Source organism: Patella vulgata, chromosome 6 (genome assembly GCF_932274485.2).
Source record: "Patella vulgata chromosome 6, xgPatVulg1.2, whole genome shotgun sequence".
Taxonomy (NCBI): Eukaryota; Metazoa; Mollusca; class Gastropoda; family Patellidae; genus Patella; species Patella vulgata.
In genome coordinates, this window is record NC_065884.2 from 17,758,734 (window position 1) to 17,768,939 (window position 10,206).

Below are 10,206 nucleotides of genomic sequence, written 5' to 3' on the forward strand. Positions count from 1 at the left end.
TGGGGCCTGTTTCACCAAATTTTAACTAAGATAAAATCCAAATTTTAGTAATATGATTGGATAATATTAGATTGATTTTAGTGCTTAGCCAATCAAAATTGAAGTAGGCCTATCTACTAAAATTTGGATTTTATCTTTAGTTAAAATTTCGTGAAACAGGCCCCAGACCTTTCAATATTTTAAGAACATGTGTTGTTATACTGATAAAGATCATGGGAATGTTAAAAAAAAAAGATGTTAAAGGCAAAGGAATGTCATGGATTTAACATTGGGAGTCACTGGGCAGAGAAAAGTTAAACAAAGCCTCATCTCTCGACCCTGTGTCCTGTGTGTCTCGAGATAAGAGATGGCACTAGCCTATATACCTTCTGGAGAATCTGATGTAAATCAAACATCGAAATTCAATAAGCAAAACTGTCCATTTATTCTCCAAAACAACGATTGAATATTGTTATATTTATAACATTTATGTCACATCATAGGCCTATGATCACAGCAGCCACGGGTACAAATCATAATCATCTCTTTTAAATCGAAGTTTTTAAAGCTGGCTTTGCCCTACATTTTAAAACGGAACAGGTTTGGCGTCTTAACGTCATGAATTCGGGGCTAAATATGTGTCGTGTTAAACAGCCAATCCAAATACGCGACTTAGACAATTTACAATCACAAGTAGGCAATCTGTAGGCCCTATGGGTCGCTCATGACAAATGCACCGTAATTATGCATGGCCATTCCCATTTTGTTAAAAACACCGCTTGATTAATTTTATTGACAATATCTGCAGATAAACGAAAGTTGTGTCACTACATGGGTCATGTGTTTAATTATAGTCCTAATAGTATAAAATTATCTATGTTTAAAGTAGCAAAGTCTCTAACACAATATCATCCAAAATCTTCAACATTGAAAACACGATTTATTTGTCAAATTAAATCAACATTCATGTTGTGATCTTACCGGAAAAAGATGGGCTTTTGATATCCAATATTTAAGACAAAATAAACATTTTACCATTGGTACACGAATCGTGTACCTTAATGCGCTTCAGTCCCAGTTGTATGAAGAGACTCGAGGGACGAGGTTAGACACATTGCACCAAATCAAACGGCGTATGGAAACTGGAATAACCAGACGCTAGAAATTTGCACTCGCTTGAGACTGCTGGCTTTTTTCGCCGAACATAACTGATTTGAAATTGGAGTAAAAACGGAAACCATTGAATGTAAATCAGTTTATATACATTCATACTGCAGTATTATATGTTTTGTGACCTACTCTTGTCAATTTCTAGGTCCCAAATGTTAGCGATTTAGCTCCTTTAAGATGTTACATGCATTAATAAATAAATTAAGTTGACCTGGTGAAACTACAGGTACCCAATCGTAGCTAAAAAATTATTTCAATGCACATCAAAATGAATTATATCGATTATAGATAATTTACTGTTCTATGTGCCAAATTGCCATTTTTAATTTAAAATCGTACTGTTTTTGTGTGTCCAAATGCACACTGATCAACATTAGAAGACTCGTAATTCTCTGTGAAACAGATTGGTCCAAATGTGATGCTGAAATAATGGTGGTCGCTTTGGTTAGATAGGTGCATTACACGAAGTTATGTCCCTTGATTACGACTTCACGCTTGCTTTAAAATCGCATTAAAATTGACAATTTGGCATAAAGAACGACATATTATCAAATATGGATAATATAAATTATTGCGATATAATACGTAGAAATAATGGTGGTTTTGGGTAAATCTTTGGGGGAAACAAAATCCATGGCTGCCTCACAGTTTCAAGAAATTTGCTGATATAAGCAAACGTAAGGCTGTACATGTATAATAATGGATCAAGTAGTTTAAGGTTTGATCCCAGTGTTGGCCGGGAAAGATCCTTAGGTTTTTCCATTCTCTTGTCCTCATATTAGTTGCGTGGGACGGAGGGTCTGACGAGGAACCGTGCCTGGTTGTTTCGATGGGACGAAAAACCAGGTCTAACCAGGACCACAAATATTACAAATATGCTGTTTGACAGTCCAGAATAGCTGGGCTAGTATAGCTTTACGGGAAGCTCGAGGAAAGATAAATAAATGAAGAATAGGGATATTGCAAGTTTATAGAGAATAGACAATTAAACTGACGAGGTTAATATTGTATAAAAACAATGTAATCCGGAGAGGTGTTTTTGTTGTATAGTGAAGTCATATTCCTAAATCTTTGCCAATAGAAAGGAAAGGGGTTGGCGCACCCTGGCACCTCACACCAACCCTTACCTATCCAGCTGTATCAAACATTCACGTCACAACCAAGTCATTGTGTTTATTTCTTATCTGTGAGTAGTAGAGCCAAACAAGAACGAGTTTGTTTTTTTTAAATTAGAGTTTCATTTCGCAGAGAATGTCAAAAACTAGCGATCGGGATTTTCAAAGATGCGAGACCATTGTAGTCTTATATAAATAATTAGAACTTTTCGCTGTAGTCCTACATTACATGGAAATAATTTAGTTTATCTTCATTTAAGTATGTGTATACAAGTATACAGAAACATGGATACCACAACTTACCGAAATTTAAGATTAAACGATTTCTGCTTCCCGGAGAAAACCCACGAGGTTAGACTGGCGACCATCTCGAATTCATATGTTAGTGGTGTAGGACGGAGGGTCTGACGAGGAACCGTGCCTGGTTGTTTCAATGGGACGACAAACCAGGACCACAAATATGCTGTTCTAATAATTTCTACAGAAAATTTCCTTTTTGTAACATAATTTTTAATTTTTGGCCCCAAAAAATCCGGTAGCGCGATTTACGCAAAAATTTACCAAAATCCACCATTATTTCAACGCACATCACAATAAACTATATCGATTATAGATAATTTACTGTTCTAAATGCCGAATTTTCATTTTTAATTTAAAATCTTTTCGTTTTTGTGTTCAAATGTGATATTGAAATAATGGTGGCTTTGGGTAGATTTGTGATTTTCACGAGTTATGTCCCTTGATTACGACTCGAACTTGCTTTAAAATCACATCGAAAATGACTATTTGGCATAAAAAAAGGCAGTGGCTATTGTTACGACGAGTCGTAAAAATAGTCCTCAGGCTATTGTTACGACGATGCTTTCACAGGCCTCCATCGGCGAAGTTAAAAACTGAATAGTCGTAAAAATAGTCCTAACTCTAACCCTTCCTTTAGTTCTGAAAACGTTGAAAATACTGCTCCTTTTTCAAAGCTGGTGTTGGGGAGATTGGCAGCCATTTTGGAATTCGTTCTAAACTTGGCTCAGACTCGTTGTAACAATAGTCACTTTGTAAAAAAAAACGGCATATTATCAAAAATGTGATGTGAGTTGAAGTAATGGTGGATTTGGGTAGATTTTTGTGGAAAAAATCGCATAATCAATAATCTTTTATTTGGCACTCGAACAAGCGTTAAGTCCGGTAGCTGCCATATTTATCCATAATATTGGTAAAACATATACAGATTTAAACTCCTGTGAATGAGGTCAGCCTCCTCCATTTACACAGTTACCCACAAACACCTGAAACAAACAAAGCGATATACAGATTACATAAAACAAACATCGGAAACAAACAAAACGGTATACAGTTATACAAACTTAAAGCAATAATACGTCGTATAGTGGCCATGAAATAAAACCAACTTGACTACATCATAACATTACTTATAATATTATACGTCTCCTAAACGATCATGGTCCTGTTTTTTTTTTTTTGATTTTTTTCCAAAATAATTGGTTGTCTTTGGGAATTTGAAACCTACCCCGGAAAAAGTTAGTTATGTTTGTATAACTGTATTATTTTGGTCATAGCATTTGAATAAGTGATGAAACGCTAGGATGGTTAAATGTCGACCTTTCTCCGAGGGACTGAAACCGTAGAAATGATCAAGAATCTTAAACAAAAACAGGATCCATTGTCACAGTCACAAAACAGTGATGGAATCATAGCTTATAAAAAACAATTGTAAGCAGGGGCTCGAAACAAAGCCAACTGAATCAATGACAGACCTTATGATCTAAAGCGCACACGTTAAACCATTCAGCCACGGAACCCCCTACACAAAAACATGATCTATCGTCACAGTTACAGATTATCAGTGAATCATAGGCAATATTGATAATAGTAAGTGCAAGATAAACCTGCGGACAAGACAGAAAATAGACATTGCAAAAAAGAAAAAAAATGAAATGAAATGGGGTTTAACGTCCTACTGTTCTGCTCCTATACTGGGCTAATGAAGACGGGCATACGCCATACAGTGTGCTATGAGGGAAATTTTGCCCAGGCAGTGGCGCTACGGCCTACTCTTATATCGAATTCCAACTGCCAGGGGATCTTTTACGTGCATTCCAATATATACACGGGACCTCGGTTTTTTGTCTCATCCGAATGACTAGACAGCTGTCCTTGTCAGGCCCTCCGCCCTGCATCACTGACAAGGGGGAACCACGCCGGAAAATCTGGATGAACTTTCTCGGCCAATGCAGGGATCGAACACCCGACCTCCAGGCTAGCGAGCCAGCGCCTTACTCACTTAGCCACGTGACCCCCCCCCCCCCCCATAAAAAAAAGAAAAAAAAAGAAACAAATATCAAATCAAGAAAGAAACAAAGAAAAAAAAGAAAAGAAACAAAGAAAGAAAGAAGGCATTGCAAAAGAAATTGTTACCTAGACCGCCATGGTGATCAACTGAGTCTATTGGTATACATGTAAAAGGAACGTCACAAGGACAACTTGGTACAATACCATCAGGTTTACCATTAGTACCATTAGCGTGATCTCCCGGATAACATTCTGTTATATAAGAATTAATATAAGATCAAACACAATACGTGGGTCATGTTGAGACTAACATATTATGATAAATGTTTTTCAATACTTAGGTGTGCAATGCGGGTTGATTTTACACGGACAACGGTGATTCAGTTTACTCTTATTCGAATTAAAACTGCCAATTTGTACTCGGGACCTCGGTTTGTCGTCCTACCAGAAGGACTGCACACACATAATCTCTGGCGACACCCCTAACAAACTGGAACCAGACTTTAAATATCTGGGTCCTATTTCACGAAATTTTATAACTAAGATAAAATCCAAATTTTAGTAATTTGATTGGATAATATTAGGTTGATTTTAGTGCTTAGCCAATCAAAATTGAAGTATCTACTGAAATTTGGGTTTTGTCTTTAGTTAAGATTTCGAGAAACAAGGCCCAGCTCGGTCTACTCTGGTATTCGATCACAACCACAACGGTCTTGGTTAGAGTAAATATAACACATACATAATCCGTAAAATGACACCAGTCGGTTGGTACAACTAATTTAAAGTATACTATGAAATCTTACATGTTAAAATTAGAATGTATGTAAATTTTATAAAAAAAAATTACTGTATCAACTTTTAGAAATCACGTTAAAGAGCTACCTAAAAAGGGATTTTTAAACGTTTGAAGAAATGTGACGTCAATTAAACCTTGTAACCCCATACTTGTACAGGGGCATTCTTCACGAAAATATAAACTAATATATTTTTGGGATATTTTTAGATTGCGGTACGAGAACCTTCATGGACTCCCCTGACGATTTTGGTTACTGCGGACATATTGTTCTTTGCCGGGCAACTTTACTTAGTACCCAGTAAGTATATTTCTATTTAGTCTAAAATATACAGTTAAATGCAAATCATCGTTGTAAATTCAATTTCACAATCAATTCCTCCGGAAATGAACGGAAAGGCCCGAGTAGACTCGATTAAGTTTACCAGAATTTTGATGGCCGAGTATTTCACAGACTCCCTCAAACACCTCTCTGCCTACTATGGGTCCTTGTTCCACCCATGTCGTACAACATTCATTATCGGCACAATCATCAGAATCATGACATTTACGGGTTACAGCCCTTTTTTTAGCGTACAGCGTACACATGCCTATAATATACAAAAAAATCATCTCCAATAATTCAACTCAGAGTCAGAAGGTCAAACTCTTCGCTTAATTGAGGGGAAAGGAAATTTGGTTTTGATAAAATATAGATTCAATTCACCACATGTATCTCATGTAGTGAATCTTTTAAGCCAATGACATTCCTTGATAATTCCAGGCCATTCTAGAATATATCTCGGCCGTCAAGTCGGAAGAAGGGCTAACCTAGAGTAGAACTGGTTATTGTCCAATCACAAGTTTTAAGATAGCAAAATCCTCGCGTACTGAAGACCATGACACAGCACAGCCTTGGATAATAAAAAAATTGCATTTTCTGTTTTACGGTTTGCTGAACTGTCTGAAAGAATACCCTATTTGGAAGCAGACGATTGCTCGGAAGGCAGCTGGCTAAACATCGTTAACATATTTAACGTCATATTATTCAACACCAATCGAATTAATGGGTATGAGAATACGCCATGATGTCTGCTACGAGAACCGGAAAGCGGCGTTTCCGCCTACTTTTCGTCAAATTCCAACTGGCAAGGGTTATTTTACGTGCACACCACTATTGGTCTGTCGCACTGACAAGGTAAAACTAGGTTGGAAAATCCCGAGGACCTTTCTCAGTCAACATATGCAGAGATCGAGCCCTGATCCTCCTGATCAGGGTCAGATCTAAATATGGGGGCGTAAACAGGGTTAGGGCACGTGATTGTTGCCGAGGATCGTGGGTTAGGGTTATTTACATCCCGTGACCATAACGAAATCTGCAGATCTAACCACTGGTCAGTTAGCCAGCGCCTTACTCACTGAGACACCATTGCTTTCACGTTCAGATGAAGGAATCAAACATATAACAAGTTATGGGTCCTTCTAAAAGTTGTGAGAATAAATAGATAATTACTTTGAAGAGGAGGTGTACTTATAAAACATTTTCCTGGTGGTGCCGCTCCTCTTCGCCCACGTGGTCCATCGTCTTCATAAACTGGCATACAACATTCGTCCATGTTGCATACCCTGCTGTCAAAACACCATTGTCCTGAACCAGGCGGATAGGGCGGTAAAAGATACAAACCATTGCCCTGAAAAGATATTTGAGCATAAATACCTTGAGGTAGCCCTAGTTAAACCATTAGGTTAAACATACATTATGCAAGAGCTAAATCTGTCTATTGCAGGTCGTTCTTTTGGCCTGAAATGTTATCTAAATTATTAATTAGACATTAATAGTAACCTATCCAGGCCATAATCAAGTCTAGATGGTATCGCTAGCCGATTTACTGCATAACTTTCCTTCACGATTTAACGATTAAATTGATAATCGAGACTATGCTGTTTATCGTACTGACTTTAGTAATAATGACCAAGGCTAGCCGGAAATTTCAACCGCTTAGTTCTCGGTTCATAGTGGATCAATTTGAATGAAATTTTCAGCAAATTGCCTTTACATTATCTAGTTTTTAACTATTATAGTGAGAACTGCCAACTCGTTATCGAATCTCCCATAATGTATCTTTAAATAAGGGAAGCTGCCACCACAGAGGGTTTTTGCTATATTTTCGCCAAGAGATTTGAATGAAATGAAATTAGAATTTAGTCTCTACTTTTCAGCATCGACCGGGATAATCAAGGCCGGTTTATGCTATGTAGTATGCTATGAGGGACATTTTGCCCAGACCAACCCTTATTTCGACTTCCAAGAGAGAGAGAGAGAGGGAGAGAGAGAGAGAGAGAGAGACATTGGGAGCAGACACTTTGACGTCCACTCGGCACGCATTAGGTCATTTCAGGACTATCATTGTTACCACACCACTAAAGAGCACATGTTAGCGCGTCCCCCCTACACCCCCGCTACACAGTAGTCAATTGTAAATCTTGGTTTAAGTACATGCTTACACAGAGATGATTTACTTAACATGTATATACATGCACAATAGCTCAACAGCTGGATTAGGAAGGTCTCTAAATAAGTAGCAAGCATTCGAATTTATTGATGTATGCGTTCAGGTATCCCGCTGAAACGGTTGGATTGTTCAAATCTGTTTACAAAATGCCATTGCATTGTGAATAAGTGTATAAAAATATATCCACACTCTATATCCTGGTTGGGTGATAAAAAAAACCTGTAAACACGGAAACATGACAAAACAAATTAATTTATAGTATACTAGAATACATCATATACAGTATACACAGAAATTATTACAGAGAGAGAGAGAGAGAGAGAGAGAGTAAACTGGATTAATATAGTGTGCACCTTAACCTTAGATGGGCAATGGCGAGATGTTGTCCAGTTTTTAACTTACGATCTTTTAACTTATGATTATCAAAAAAAAAACAATCACAAAATAATCACACAACAATATATACTTGATATAGAGTTTGAACCTTTTTCTCTTGCCAACAACCTTTTGTAGCAAGAGCTAGAGAAAAATGGGGACTTCATTATGTTTCAATTTATTTCAATAATTCGATTACTCGTAGAGGTCTTTAGCAGTGGGAAGAACCCCGCGCCACTTGACTGAATGACAGACCTTATGATCTAAAGCGCACACGTTAAACTATTCGTCCACCAACCCCCACCCACCATCGTTTGTAGTACTACTGGATTGTCCGGGTGACCTTTGGGTAGAGGTACTATCTTCTACCCAGTATCTATCGGCTTCTGAAATCTCTGTACAAAATACGGCATTATTCTTTTAGTGAGAGAGAGAGAGAGAGAGAGAGAGGGTTTAACGTCCACTCAACACAAACTAGGTCATTTCGGGACTATCATATGGTTTAATTTTATTTCAATAATTCGCTTGCGCATAGGGGTCTTTAGCAGTGGGAGGAAACCGGAGGACCCGGAGCAAACCCACGAGGTTGGACAGGCGACCCTACTCATTCTGTTAGTAGTGATTGTTATTGAACACCTGATGTCACTATACTCATTGGAGGAGTTCACGTGACTAACAACATGTTTGTTGGTTGTATTTCAGGTACAAAAAGGCCAGGTAGCTGTAAAGAAATAGCGGTGTTTAAATAAATCAAATCGGAAACGATATCTTTTAAGTAAATAAGAGTACAGGTAGAAATTAATTTAATGACATCATTTAACGTCATACATAAATCAGTTTAAACCCAAATAATAATAGGTTCACCTTGACTACACCTGGTTGTTCAGGTAGGAAGGTTTCTTTCAATTACCTTAATAATAAGATCAAAGATATCTATATAAGAAAGCCTTAAACCAATCATCTTAAATGACAGTAAGGGGTATAATTAGACACAAAACTTTTTATAATTACCGTAACAATGGCAGAACACAAGAGTATAAACACGTAGAGCATTATTTTAAAATGGCTATTATTCTTTTAATAAATCTAAGCTTGAAGTACACGTATATAGTAGTAGATATATTGGATCATTATCTATAACAAATGTTAGGTTCCCACAGATAACGTAATTTATTCTAACTCTTTAAGTACAGGGCAACATCCTATATTGTACTGTGTGGCCACAAACAAAATGAATCGGCTAAAATTATTAAGGTAAATAACAAATTACCATATTTGTTACGATATGAAAAGAAACGCCGTGGCAAGGGACAAAGTATAGTCGTTTGGGTGGGACGAAAAAACCGAGGTCCCGTGTACACATTGACGTGCACGTAAAAGATCCCTTGGCAGTTGGAATTCGATATAAATGTAAGCCATAACGGCGCTGTCCGTGCAAAATTTCCCTCATAGCACACTGTATGGAGTATGACCGTCTTCATAGCTCAGTCGGAGCATAACAGTAGGACGTTAAATCCCGTCTCATTCACTCATTCAAAAAGAAACACAACAATACACAAAGTGAAGTTCGTGGCCTTGTCGACCGAATTGTTTAACGCGTGCGCTTTACTTTGTGTATGTGGGTTATCTCCCGCCAACGCGCAAGCGAATTATTGAAATACAATTGAAACATACGTTAGTCCCGAAATGACATAGTTCGTGTTGAGTGGACGTTAAACCCCGCCCCTCTCTCTCATAGCCAGGTCATCACCAGCTAGTAAGTGCAGGAGGACCGCACCACGCATAACTAGAAAAACAGAAGACAAAGATACGGCCACTAGATGCATAACAATAATACCCCTCGACTCTCTTCCGCCAAACCCCTTTACCGCGAATTGGGAACGGAGTGAACACAGACGTAGGCGCACACTTTTCCCAACTCTTCACACAAGTCTCGTATTTCGGGTGTCAACCAAGATTTATTTTTCTTCAAATT

General features: G+C 37.8%; 1 long non-coding RNA gene across 1 annotated transcript; it reads right to left on the minus strand.

Annotated features, from left to right (window-relative positions):
- Positions 1–3,401: 3,401 nt before the first annotated feature.
- On the minus strand, positions 3,402–9,327 carry LOC126824242 (uncharacterized). Its single transcript, XR_007681515.1, has 5 exons — positions 9,243–9,327; positions 6,857–7,034; positions 5,790–5,954; positions 4,698–4,823; positions 3,402–3,547 (listed from the first exon to the last, which is right to left on the minus strand). It is a non-coding gene; the product is annotated as an uncharacterized LOC126824242 (long non-coding RNA).
- Positions 9,328–10,206: the final 879 nt, after the last annotated feature.